The following is a 14,527-nucleotide window of genomic DNA, read 5'->3' as shown; positions in this document are numbered from 1 at the left end:
TTTAACCATGGATTCTTCGATGATGCAAAAATGAGTAGGATCTGTGTGTTTACCTGGTTTCGAACGAAGATCTGAGCAAGAAGATGATGAAACCTTCTTCGAATTCTCCCTGAGATTTCTGGTAAGTGCTTCAACGTTGTTTATCTTCTTCCTCTTCGATTCACTTCGAATTCGATCCCTCTTCTACTCTTCTTCGGTCTTCTTTCTGTGATCACCCTAGGGTTTGAATTGCAGGGAGAAGACGACGATTCAATGATGAAAATCTTCGTCGAAGATACTCTGAGAATCGAAATAGGCCACAATTCGTTGGAAGATTGAAACTGTTTTGTTGCTTTTTGTGGAATCTACGTGCTGGATGGTGAATTTCTTTGCTTGAATTGGTGTTGAATTGTGTTTCTGCTGGTGAATTTGGAACGAAATTGGTGTTGAATTGTGTTTGTTACGGTGGTTTCAATGGCTGAAAGAGTTTGTTAGGGTTCTGTTATGGTGGCGCGTAGCGCGCGTGAAAATGAGTTGGTGATTCTGTTTTTGATGAGTTGGCGATGATTCTGTGGTGTGGCAATGATTGGGGGCCTTTTATAGGCTGCCAAGTGTATTGCTGGACCAATTGGAACTGGACACCTGGATTTTGGCCTTGAAATGGCTCGGCCTTGGCTTATTTTGGACTTTGGGCTCTTTTGCAATTTTGAAACTTTGGAGGACTGATCTGTAAATTTAAAGAAGGACTAATCTGCAATACTTTGGACAAAAGGACCTTAAAAAAAAACCTTAAGAGGACTAAAAAAACTTAAAGTTTCGAAAATAATAGAAAAAAAAAAAACTTAAAAAAAACTTGGAGGACTTGAATGCAAATTTTGGAAATTTTGGACTTAAAAAATGGAAAAAAAATAAAATTGACTTAAAAAACGTAATTTGAAATAAACGTAAAGCGAAACGACTAAAATTTGACAAAACGGACTAAAACGAACCAATGGCCTAAATGAGGTACTTTAAAGTAACCTCTCTCTGCCGAAATTTCGTGTGAAATGACCAAAATGCCCCTGGGGCTGAAACGACTAAAAATGACTCAGATGCAAATTTTAAATGGATTTTCAACAAGGAATTAGAGCAAGACCTTATACAAACAAAGTTAACAGACTCAGAGACAATTTTTAAGATTTAAACAGGGTTTTAACATGTGAAAAGACCAAAATGCCCCTGGGGGCAACACTAATCTTAAAATGACTTCAAATGCAATTTTTGAAATGGATTTTGACATAGAATGAAACAGAGACTTATTCTAACCAAATGAAAGGACTCAAACGAATTTTTAAAAGACTGAAAGAAATTTTGACATAGGAAATGACTAAAATGCCCTTGCATGTAAGTTTTGCAAATAACATTGAAATAAAACACAGAGAAAGATGCAATTGATCAGAGATATATCAAATGGCTTGAAATACAAGAAAAGTAGAATTGAACAAGTATTTTTAGGTCCAAAATTAGGGTATAACATCGTGGTCGTGGAAAAATTCAGGGTCGTGGTCTTAATCATAATCGTCGTGGAGATCACAAAAAACATATTTTTTTTCACCAGGAGTGGAAAAATGTTGGAAAGAATGAAAAAGTTGCTTAAAGTAGCAAAAATAATGAAAATATTTGCTATTGTTGTGGAGGAAAAGGCCATTGGAGTTGTACTTGTCGTTTACCATGGCATCTTGTTGATCTTTACGAGCAATCACTTAAAAATTAAGATAAAAAGGCTCATACTCATTTTGCATGTGAAGATGGTGATAATGATTATGGTAATATGGATGTTACCAACTTATACATTACTAATTTCTTTGTTGATCATGGAAAGATTGATCATCTCATTGGAGATGGAAGTGTTAAAAAATAGAACCCTAGATATAAATAACGGTCTTGTTAACGAGTGTCACAGACACTCATTAAGCATCCTAAAATTAGTAATTATACTTTAAAAAGGTTAAATATTTTGATTTTCAATGCATTGATTACACATTTTTATAAATATTTACTACTTATGGTCCTTAAAGAGTGCTTCGGGGGCACTCGTTAACATTTTCCTATAAATAATCATCTTTAAGAATGCCTTTGAATTTTCTATGATAATAAAAGTTTTATGTTATGTTTTAACTTTCCTATTCTAATGATAATTAAGTTTTATTTCTAAGTGTGTTTTCAACATCCATTGCTAGTCAAGATAAATATTACGTTTATATAATTTTGTTTTTATACTTTTCTTTTGTTTGTTCACTTTTTAGATAGAATGAATATTAACATTAACCTCAAAAATTTAAACATTGAGAATGCATTATATTCTCCCAAGTCTCATAGGAATTTATTGAGTTTCAAAGATATCTGTCTAAATGGATATCATATTGAAACTAGAAATGAAGGAGATGTTGAATATCTTTATGTAACGAGACATAATTTGGTTAAAATAAGTGTAATGGAAAAGTTACTCGCCTTTTCCTATGGTTTGTACTACACTTATATAAGTGCAACTGAAGCATATGTGATTGTAAACTAGAAGTTTACAAATCATAATAAATTTGTTGTTTGACATGACCGATTGGGCGATCTTAGGTCTATAATGATGCAAAAAATAATTGAAAATTCTTGTGGTCATCAATTGAAGATCCATGAGATACTTCAATCTGATAAGTTCTCGTGTACCTCTTGTTCACGAGGGAAGTTGATAATTAGGCTAAAAAATGCAAGTGAATCTATAAAAAATTTAGAGGGTACATGGTGATATTTTTGGGCCAATACACCCGCCACGTTGACCATCCAGATATTTAATGGTTTTAATTTATGCATCCATTAGATGGTCACATGTTTGTCTGTTGTCAACTTGCAAGCAGGCATTTGCAAGATTGTTAGATCAACTAATTCGAATAAGAGCTCACTTCCTTGATTATCCCGTCAAGAAAATAAGACTTGATAATGCAGCTGAGTTCTCATCTCAATCATTTAATGAATATTGTATGTCCATTGGAATTGATATTGAATATTCTGTAGAATATGTTCATACACAAAATGGACTTGCATAATCATTTTTTAAGCATATACAGTTAATTGTAAGACCACTCCTCATGAGATGTAAACTCCTAATTTCCACTTGGGGACATGCATGATGCATCATTGATTCGCATGAGGCCAACAACTTACCATAACTCTTCCCCTTTAAAATTGGTTTTTGCTCTAGAACCTAATATTTCCCATCTAAGAATCTTCGGATGTGCAGTGTATGTTCCTATTTCTCCACCACAATGCACTAAGATGGATCCTCAAACAAGTTTGAGAATATATGTTGGATGTGAATCTCCATCTCTTATAAAGTATCTTAAGCCAACAACGGGAAATTCATTTACAACGTGATTTGCTGATTTTCATTTAGATGAATCAAATTTCCCAACATCATGTGGAGAGAGTAAGCAGCTGGTAAACAAGATCATTTGGAAAGCATTATCATAGTCTCATCTTGATCCTCAAACTAAACAATGTGAACTTGAAGTTCAAAAGATAATTCATTTGCAGAGCTTAGAAAATCAATTAGCAAATGCATTCACTGATCAAAAAAGTGTGATAAAATCATATATATCAGCTACTAATGCTTCGATAAAAAATGGATGTCACAGTTGGGCAATATCGTATTGCAAATGAGTCTCAACCACGCCTAAAGCATGGTAGGCTAGTCAGTTCCTAAGATAAAAATCCTCGAACGAGAAAATGTGCTAAAAAGAAAGATGGTCCAAGAAAGATGGTCCTCCAAGATAATTTCATGGGCTAAGATATGGTTTTAGTCCCTGTAAATATGCCTCATTTTGGTTTTAGTCCATGTAAAAAAAATTAGTTTTTGGTCCCTGCAAAATTTTTTGTTTTTTAAAATAGTCCCTGACCCCATTTTGGTGATGATTTGCATACGTGGCACATGATGACTAAACCCATTTTGTAGTTTTTGGTCCCTGCAAAATATTTTGTTTTTTAAAAAGGTTCTTGCAAAATATTTTGTTTTTGAAAATAGTCCCTCCAGAGACTATTTTAAAAAACAAAAAAATTTGCAGGGACCAAAAAGGTTTAGAATATTATTTCATTTATGTTTAAGTAGTTTACCTTGAATCAAACCTTATGCCTCATGCATCCCCCAGTTTACACATCTTAATTATAATCGTTTTTGTTAAGTAGGAATGTCACAATCCATATAAACACGAACTTATATGACTGAAATTTACGCATAATTGCATTCTCTTTTATTATGGCTTTTTGGTATTGGTCCTCGTTCATGGTCTAAGAGGTGTATCTTGATTTCACTTTTGTACTTTTCTTTTGTTTAAACAAACAAATGTATTTATCATGTTAGTAACTTAAGACTTATGAGGTCCTTAATGTTTTAATTTACTTATTCATACAAGGGTTAAATAAGTAATATATACCAACAATTGATTTTAGGGGTTTTCATATGACTTATGAGGTCCTTAATGTTTTAATTTACTTATTCATACAAGGGTTAAATAAGTAATATATACCAACAATTGATTTTAGGGGTTTTCATATGATAGAGTGAGGATTTCTAATCTTACAAACGCAGCCGACACACCAAAATAACGAATTAATTAACAACCACAAACTTATATTTCAGTAGTTATTTTTGATTCTACTGTGACGTTTTAATTTTGTATATCTTCTAAAAGGAAAAAAAATGAGTCAAAGAAATGAAAGGGACAATAGAGAAAATAGGAAGGTAGATCCTTATAAATAAGAGAAGACCAAGGAAATAAAACATGAAATATGTGTGATGTAACTTTTCTTATCTCTCTTTAATTCTCTAGTCCTTTTGTTCTATTCTTCTTCTTACTACATTCTCTTATTTACCTATTGTTCTCTATCAACAAAGATTATAATTACAAAGTTGCAATGCTCGGATGAATTAATAGAATATTATTTGCATTTCAATTCCAATTGAATAGAACCATTACAGTATACGAGCTGTGTTATGAAACATGGTATCCATGGATGAAGGAGAGAAAAGCTTATGGAATTGTTCTATTGGTAGTGAAATGTAATATTACAAAATGAGAAAGTTAGTTACAATGTAACACCTTAAGCCTATATATAGGCACTAACTAACTAGTCTCTAATAGTCCCCCTCAAGTTGGAAGGTGTTCAAAACACTTCCAACTTGAAATGAGAAAATACAAGGAAAGATGCCGGGAATACATCGGCTAAAAAAAACAAAGTCATCAAACAAGTGCTTATCCAACAAGAAGCAACCACAACTCAAGGTTGAACCAATTGATGGAATAAGCATCCAAGCAACGCTTAACCACCATCCGGTAGAAGCCAATATCAACAAAGCCAATTAAGGCACAACTCTTAACCATCAAGAGTTCTCAAGAACTCAAGATAGAAGCACAAGACAAGAAGAACAAGGATATCCAAAATCAATGATGATATCCAAAAAGGAAGTGCAAGGAAGGGCCATAGTCTACAATGGAAGGAGGTCATATACAAGACCAAGGTTCCAAAGATAAAAGTGATGCCCTCCAATGCCGAGCCGAGACAAGAAAAAAAACAAATGCAAGGAAGAGCCATAGTCAACAATGGAAGGAGGTCATATGTTGAACAAACTTCACACCAAAAGTACCATGAAGCAACAAGACCAAGGTTCCAAAGATAAAAGTGATGCCCTCCGATGCCGAGCCGAGACAAGAAAAACCAAAAGCAAGCCAATAGAGATGCATAGCCATGTGATATGTCTTCAAACCATAGAAAACAAATCCATGTTGATGCAACTTCAAGCCATCGGCCAACAAATCAATGCTTCAAACACTAAAGCTTAAGGAAGAATCCAAAGAAAAAGGTCTTCAATTGTCACAAGAGTGGACAAAACAGAAGAAAACAATAGGCAAATTCCATACTTCGATACCAAACCACTATATCAAGGCCAAACCAAAACAAGTCTTGAAGCATGAAGTATATACCAAAAGCAATTCCAATCTGAATGTGCAATCTCAGGAAACGAAAAGAATATGCCAAAACCAATTATAACCAAATAAAATCTAGGACAAACAACCAAGCTGACACAACATTGCAGCAACAAACAACATTCTCATAGCTCACCATATGCCATAATCAAGATCACAAGATAACAAGAAGTAGGCACTGTTGCAGACCATTGGAAAATAGGCAGATCCAACCACAAAACCAGCATGGTAGATTACAACCCAATTATGCATCCAGAAGCAATCAATAACCCAATCCCATGCTTCAAACACCAAACCATTCACAAACTAAAAGGAAATGCTTCATATATGAATAAAACCAACCAACATTCACTCATTCTCATGATAGAATATTATCCAATTCCAAATTATCATAATATGTAACCACAGATAACAAGTAAGCAACAGATTCACCACAAAACCTTATGTAAGATCTCTGAAAATGAGGACAGTGACAATAAATCCTTGCTCTCCTAAATAATGCACCCAAGGTGAAGATGAATACGCATCACAAATAAATTCGAGCAACTTTCATCTCAAGATCCTGAGCCATCTTCCACAAAATCTACCCCAAAGTCTGGAAGAAATGAACACAATCCAAATACGAATATCAGGCAAAGCCATGACAATTCACAACTTAGCACATAAAGAGTTTTCTGAGCACAACATCCTTGCTTCAGTGCCATTCCATTAACAAAGTATCGCCAAATCAAACATAGAGATTTCAGCAGAGGAGTTTCTTCAACAGCTTTGGAAGCAATAGGCTATGCTCAATCCCACAATGTCAGTTGAACCAAGAACTATTGCTATCAAACTGAACAAACACCAATATGTTTTCAGTGTGGAATTTCCACAAACACCTTGTGAGCACACTAGTTATAGGTTGCAATAACTAAATCACAACCTAAAAAACTCAATGCACGATGAAGTTGAATCTAAAACACAAGAGGATTATGAAAGGGCAATCGCATAACAGCAGCGAAAAAGACTTGGACATAGAAGAAATCAACCGAAGTCGAAAATTAAAACCAAATTGTAGAACTAAAGCAGAGTTACGATCACAAGAACAAGAACAAACTAAATCACAAAATTGCAAGATTCATAAACTGGAAATATTGGTCAATCAAGACACTAGAATCGCACAAGGAATTGAAGCAGAAATCAAACAGAAATTTGAAGATTAGAAATTGGAAAGACAACACAAACGAAATTGTGATGAATCACAAACTGAGAAGGATGAACGAACAAAGATGACGCGAAAGAAATTGGAGTACGATTAAAAAAAACTAATCGATCAAACAAAACAAGAAAATGAACTGAATTTGAAGAAGATTATTTTTGGATTTTCTCTGGAAAACGAAAGAGAAACAGAGTTATGAATGAGAAAGGAATGAGATGAGAAAATTAGATTTTCTCTAGAAAATGCAGCGGTAAATATTATTCAAGGTGGATACCAATGTTGCTCTGATACCATGTTATGAAACATGGTATCCATGGATGAAGGAGAGAAAAGCTTATGGAATTGTTCTATTGATAGTGAAATGTAATATTACAAAACGAGAAAGTTAGTTACAATGTAACACCTTAAGCCTATATATAGGCACTAACTAACTAGTCTCTAATAAGCTGATAAAATCTAATACATGAATAAAATACAAGTTGATGTGCAAGCAAAATAATTTATGGAAGAATATTATGACATAAAAATAAAATGATAAGCTTTGATGTAACACACATTATTTTCTACTTAAGTATTGAATATATTATGATTGGTGATGGAGTTAGAAAGAAAAGTGATATATATTTGAATTGAGAGGCCATAGGATACGTCTAAAAAATTAAGAAAGATCTAATATAAGAATTATTTTCTTCTGTCTTATTTCATTTCATTATCTTTATCTTAAAGTACAAATAAATAAATACATAAGTTTAAATTATGAAAGGATTAAATATCCAACTATTAGGTGCCAAACAATCATGGAAAAGCCTAAGGGATTGTTGGTATTATATCTTTCCATTGAGTACACAATCACAGCGGTTGTCAACACACATCGGAACAAAATAAAGATGACTATAACACATTTTAGGTGGACAATCGAGGTCAAAATCACATTTAAGAAAAGCTGCAACTAAAAAAAATAAAATAAGAATGTTATATTATACACCAAGGGAATAATAAAAATAAAAAGGATAAAAAAATAGCATACCTTTAATGTCAGTTGCAATAAGAAATAGGGAAAGAAAAAAGACCATGATATAAACAAACTTGAGAACACCAGTCATGTTTTTCTCTTTTTAAATGTAATAAATAGAAAATGATTTGATCACTTTATAATATATAAAGCTCACGAGGTTTGTACATCAAATAAATAGTTTTTATCACTTAATGAATTATAAAAACATCTTTCTTAATTTTAGAATTATTATTAAATGTCTCTTAAGTATATCAATGGGTTGTTTTTGTCTCTTTAGCACAGTTAGTAACTAGGTCACATATATAAAAAAATTATCAATCATAAAAGTTCATTCTTTTTTTTTTATCATCTCTTCATTTTTTTTTAACCATTCGCCATAAAAAGGGAATAAAATATAGTTGGACCTTGACCAAGTTTTTTTTTAAATCATGCACCGTCGATGTGGCATCATCTTTATGCATAAAATGAATATATTGTAGGATCATTTTTTTTTTATTTGACAAAGATCATTTTTTTTTATTTGACAAGATCATTGGAACTAAAGTTAATGCATATCAAATTTTTGAATTTCATGATATATTGCACATGCTCATTCACACATATTTATGATTCATTTCTGTTAGCATTTGAACAAGAATGTGGTATGATAGAATATTTACCAAATTGTTTTTTTTTTTTGAGGGAAATATTTACCAAATTGTTAGTCTAAATGATTCATTTTTGCTAGTAGATTAGAAATGATCTCTATCTACATGTATTTTAAGTTACATTTTACTTATGTGTCACCTCACTAAAGCTCTTTATTTTCTAACTAATCTCTCTTACTTATGACATGTGGCTCTCTATTTCATTTTTTCTTTTCTTTCATCAACAATTTACTACATATTTATTTATTTGTATAAAATTCATTCATATTCATGTACTTTATTTTGTAACAGCTAATGGTGCTTTGAACTTCTTCCACTACCTATTCTTATTATTCTCTCTTAAAAACGTTATCACCCTTTCTTAATCCATCTCTTTTATTCATTATTAGTGTAGCCCAATGAATCATTTTAACGCCAGATCTTTATTTGGCTGGTATGGCTGATTTAAATTCCATTGCTTAAAGAATCCCAACAAACATACGTTTGAAGAAACTTTATATTGGCATAAATTGTGGCTGCACATTTCATTATATATATTGTGTCTTTTGCAAGAGGGTTTATACACTTTTGATGTTCATATTCTAGGTTCTATTTGGTGGGTTTAACAATTGAAAATATGTTGTTTCAATTTACATTCTCCCTACTACAACTAAAAGAATAAAAAAGGTATGTAGTTATTGGATTTTTCTTGGAGTCTTTCTTTGTCTGCTCATACAAAAACTAAAATATTAAATTTTTGGGATTTCTCTTCTTAAGAATAGTAACTTATCCATGCATCTCAAACGCCATGTGAGGTTATGTTAATTTTTTCCAGTACTCATTTTAACTTCACCAATTATAAATTTGTTATTTTTTTTTTTTTTGTCTTTTCAGGATTGAAAGAGAATCATCTATGTCATCATCATAAAAAGTATTGATTGAGAGATTTAGTTCGTGTCTTTTTTAATGAATTATCTCAAAACAATTATCTAAGGAGGATGCAAATGCCGAATTAGTGAGCCATACATGTCATTGGAAAATACTATCTTAACTATCATGTGAGGTGTTTATAAAATAAACATTAAACCATGTCAACTATTGATCAATGGTTAATTAACAAAGATTCTCTATATACATACATCTATCTATCTATATCAATATATCTTATCTTTGTAATTGAACCTTGGTTTGTTCCTAGGCTTTCATGTGTTGATGTGGCATGCTTTAGAGTTGTTTTTCATCTCTAATTAAACATGATCCACTATATCTTTGCAATTACGTTTCATTGAAAATTTGCCACCTTTCATATTAATCTAATATAAATTCTTTTAAATTCATGAGTTATATAATAACCTTCACTCCACTGTCCTCGTGAGCTTAGCTCAGTTGGTTTGGACAATGCATAAAATATGCAAGGTCTGGGGTTCAAATCCCAGCCACTACCAAAAAAATAACCTTCACTCCACTATGAATTCAATGCCAACTGTAGATTTGCAACAAACAATTAATTTGATAAAATTGCTTAAAAAAACAAAAGAGTAATAGAGGAATGACAAGATTTTTCTAAAAAGGCTAAACATCCATTTACACATATCTCCACCTTAAATGCATGGAACTTATTAGAGCACCATAATCATTTTTTAATGTTAGAAATGGTGTGATTTAATTATGAATGGTAGTCATACGTTTTTTTGGCATATGAACATAGGTGGAATTTAATTAGAATAAAAAAACAAACAAACGATGAACACTAGAAACCACCGGAGACCCGTTCTTTATTATGCATATGTTAATCTATCTGATACTTATTCCTTTCCTTTTATGCATTAGTTACCTTTACTCTTTTATCATGGTATAGGAGTAACGTTCTCAACTTAAAAACTAAAAAGGCTATGTTTCATTTAAAGATTCATTCAAGACATTGGTTTTTTTTTCCCTTCTCATAACACTCTTTTTTTATCCTTAAATTTATCTTTGCCTAATGGACTCCGATAAGCTTCACCTCCCAACACATACCTTAGCCTCTATGAGGTGATCATCATCAGATAAGAAAGGCAAATTTTAGTTTGGACCAGTGAATGTTGGGGTTCAACTTGGACCAGTTGAATATTGACCTTTGATATAATATTAATTAATATACACGGTTCAGATTGTCTGTCCACTACCTGATGTATAAGTTAGATATTATCCAAGCCTACTTAAAAGTGTCTGCACACTGTTGTCATTTTGTGAAAATGGTTCTCTGGGCCGGATATAGACATGGACTGATATATATTCAAGCCTTTTGCCAAATTTGGGCCGGGTCAAAACCTTTAAATTGTGTGAACAAATGGATTCACGGGTCCAACTCCAAGTTAAAAACAAGGAGAATTCTTATCTACCCATCAAAGAAAGGTGGGTTTGCTTTACCCACGTGAGTTGTCACAAGCATGTATCTATACGTGGATTCCATTTACCATTTCATTAAAAGGATATTGATTTTTATTAATTGCAGATACGTCCCTCTTGTTTTAATAGAAGTTTCATGGTACCAAAATACTTCCTTCTTCAATCCATCCATTTCTATTATTTAGCGGCAATCTCACCCCTTTCACCTTCTTCCATCGCTGCCCTTCCTCTCCTTTCCCTACACTTTCATCTTGTTCAGATTTGATTTTCAAGCTTTTCATTTTCTAGTTTTTATAGATTTTCGTATGTTTTGATATGAGTTTAATGTTACGTAGGATCATAATTCAGTGGGTTAATTATGTTTCTAGTCCCTATAAAATAGCGACCTTGTAAGTTTAGTCCTTACTTAATTTTAATAGCATTTTTAGTCCCTAATTTTGTTTTTTTGCCCCGAGTATTAGTCCATACTCAATTCAAATTTGTTTAATTTATGCTTAAACTCTTAAATTTTTGAACAATTTTTTGCAGACATGTTTAGAACATTACTAAAAGTTCCTCCGCAAAAAATTATCGCAAAATTTGATTTCTACATCCAGATTTTATTACTTTTTATCTTTAACTTTTGTCGTTTTAAAAAATTCATATTTAATTCATTTCATGTCTGAAAATTCTAAATTTTAGTAAACGAACCTTTCATAGTGTTCTAATCTTGTCTCAAAAAAATCGTTCAAAAATTTAAGAGTTTAAGGATAATTAATCAAACTTTGTTTTAGCAGGGACTAAAATTATAAGTAAATTTTTTTTTATAGGGACTAAAAATGCTATTAAAATTAAGTAAGGACTAAACTTACAAGGTCGCTATTTTATAGGGACTAGAAACATAATTAACCCTAATTCAGTATTTCGTTGAACTTATATAATATATGTATTTTTAGAAACTCAGATTAATGCCCGGAATGTATAATTTGAATCGGGGCAAAAATGGGTTGAAAGAGTTTCGTAGGAAAAAAAAAATCACAGAAGAGGAACAAGTGATTCTTACAGGGTATGCGGCAATGGTTAACGGATCTTTACGGATTCTTACAGGGGAATAGATAAATCAAACCTTCCTCTCATCCTTTGTTCTGCGCGATTTTGGACCAAGAATGTAATGGATCTGGAAAAAATTTCTCTAAGTATTAATAACCATTGAATTCAGGTTTGTAGTGGTTGTAAGTTGGTGTAAAGTGTTTAATAGATCTGAAACAAAAAATGACTTTGTAAATTATTGAAGAAAAGGGGTTGTTAGCATGTTTTCATATAAGGGTGTGTATGGTATGGGACAACCGGAAGAGAACCTGTGATAGCAGGTAATTTCACTCGTCCAAGTTGGACCAAAACATAAACTGGTCCAAGCTAAAGGGACCCGATAAGATAAGCTTCATTCTGTCTTAAGTCTCTGTATATTCGAATCATCTTGACTGTCAAGTTTTCAACAAGTGTCTTTGAATGAACTCCCAAGTGATTTTCCAATAAATTATGAAAGTAACTTCCTCCATCTACTATGTTCTCTTTTCACAATAGATGTGCTCTTATTCTCTATCCTGGATTATTTTTTTAAGGATCCTGGTAATTTTCTATTTCCACTGTTCTTCTAGCCAATTTTAATATTTATATGATTTATTTAACAATAATTTCATTTTGAGGTCGCTTTGTAATAATATATCAGTTTTATAATTATTATTTTTTGGTCAAGATCGGTTTTATAATTTCATTATATTTTTTTTGATACATAACTTAATTATTTTTGAAAATTTACTTTTGAGTGGTCTATAGGTTATATGAACGTTTGGATGTTCAGCTAAAACAACAGAACAAATGCCTCTAGAAGCACTCTTTCAATCTTAAATCTTAGATACCAATTTATTTTACTATGTTGATTTATATGGATGGTTATAAATGTCATCATAATTCTAAATCTTAACTCTTTCAACTTACTTCTGAGTCCTTTCTTTCAATTCTTCATTTTAATTATATCACATAGATAATTTGAACCAACTATAATTTTCTTATTGTTGTACTTTTCAGATTTAGTGAGTGTCAATATCTTAGTCAAGAGATTATCGTCAATTAAACAAAATGCATTGACATACTCAGCGATTCTTTATACGTTATCTCATGAAGTAAATTGATGGAGCTAAATTACGTGAAAATTTTCTTCTTCATAGTTTGAATAAAAAATGATACTCCAATCCATAAATAAATTAAGAAAAAAATGATCAAAATTGCAATGTTGATTGTGATTTTATATTTGGAGATGATTGGTGCAATTAAATTTACTCTTATTATATTCTTTGAATAAAATGTTTTTGGCCTTTTAAACTTCATACCCATTGTTCCGATTATATCCTTACATTATTTTTTTTGGTTCGGAATATGTCTTTTGAATTTTGAAAGCTTGGATTTTTCTTAAGTTAGAATCATGATGATGTGACATTCTATAGAGAAACTTCTCACTCTCTTTTATACTATCTAATTTTAAGTTAAAATTGTGATGGTGTGGAACTCTTATAAAAACTTTCCACTCCATTTTAATGTAATCTCTAATATAAATGTAATTAAACTTCAGTGGTTCAGTTATATAAGTCCCACCCTTTCTTTTATTCTATTAAGTTTATATAAGATTAGATAATACTAAAAACAATCTTATCATAAAATAATAATGTTATATTCTCACTATAACAGTGTTATATAGCAAAACATAATAATATAAATAAAAAATAAAAAAACATATTGGAGAATATAATCGTCATCCAAAATAGAGGGAAAAAAAAACTACGCAAAGTGACAAGAGTAGAATTCCTCAAAGTGAAGGTTTGATAGAAAACCTCAAATGAAGCTAATTTATCAATACAAGAATTGTCTTTTTAATATTTAAGATGTGAGGTGGATTAACTTCCAAAGACATGATCAAAATATGTCAGGTGGCATAATTTCTAAAAGCATGATCAAAAGATGAAAAAGACAAACTACCAAAGATTAATCATATGTTAACTGGTGCTTATTTCAACCTTTCTTATAAGCGACATTGACAACAAGCATGAGTGCATTATTAAGATCTCGAAAAAGGAAAATTGAAAGCAATATTTTAATCAAACCCGTGCAACGCACGGGTTATATACCTAGTAGTACATTAAAAAAAGCATAATCGATTAGTATCAAATATCAAATCAATGCATCAAAAATATCAATTCAATTAGGTTGACAAAAAATAAGGCTTAATAAATTAGTATAAGTAGCTAATTGAATAATGTCACATAAACCGTGACAA

At 31.6% G+C, this 14,527-nt stretch overlaps 2 long non-coding RNA genes across 3 annotated transcripts; one reads left to right on the top strand and one right to left on the bottom strand.

Annotated features, from left to right (window-relative positions):
• Positions 1-7,858: 7,858 nt before the first annotated feature.
• LOC146922553 (uncharacterized) lies at positions 7,859-8,367 on the bottom strand. 2 transcript variants are annotated; one of them, XR_015012500.1, is made up of 2 exons: positions 8,216-8,367; positions 7,859-8,137 (listed from the first exon to the last, which is right to left on the bottom strand). It is a non-coding gene; the product is annotated as an uncharacterized LOC146922553 (long non-coding RNA). The 2 variants fall into 2 exon arrangements; XR_015012501.1 differs by having other exon boundaries at positions 7,859-8,131.
• A 490-nt stretch (positions 8,368-8,857) lies between these two features.
• On the top strand, positions 8,858-10,175 carry LOC146922552 (uncharacterized). The gene is made up of 2 exons (XR_015012499.1): positions 8,858-9,516; positions 9,724-10,175. It is a non-coding gene; the product is annotated as an uncharacterized LOC146922552 (long non-coding RNA).
• Positions 10,176-14,527: the final 4,352 nt, after the last annotated feature.

The sequence above is a fragment of the Medicago sativa genome, chromosome 5, assembly GCF_051527215.1.
Source record: "Medicago sativa cultivar Bolivia chromosome 5, Bolivia_mono, whole genome shotgun sequence".
NCBI lineage: Eukaryota > Viridiplantae > Streptophyta > Magnoliopsida > Fabales > Fabaceae > Medicago > Medicago sativa.
The sequence above is the reverse complement of the archived record's forward strand: the minus strand, read 5'-3'. Positions and strand labels throughout refer to the sequence as shown.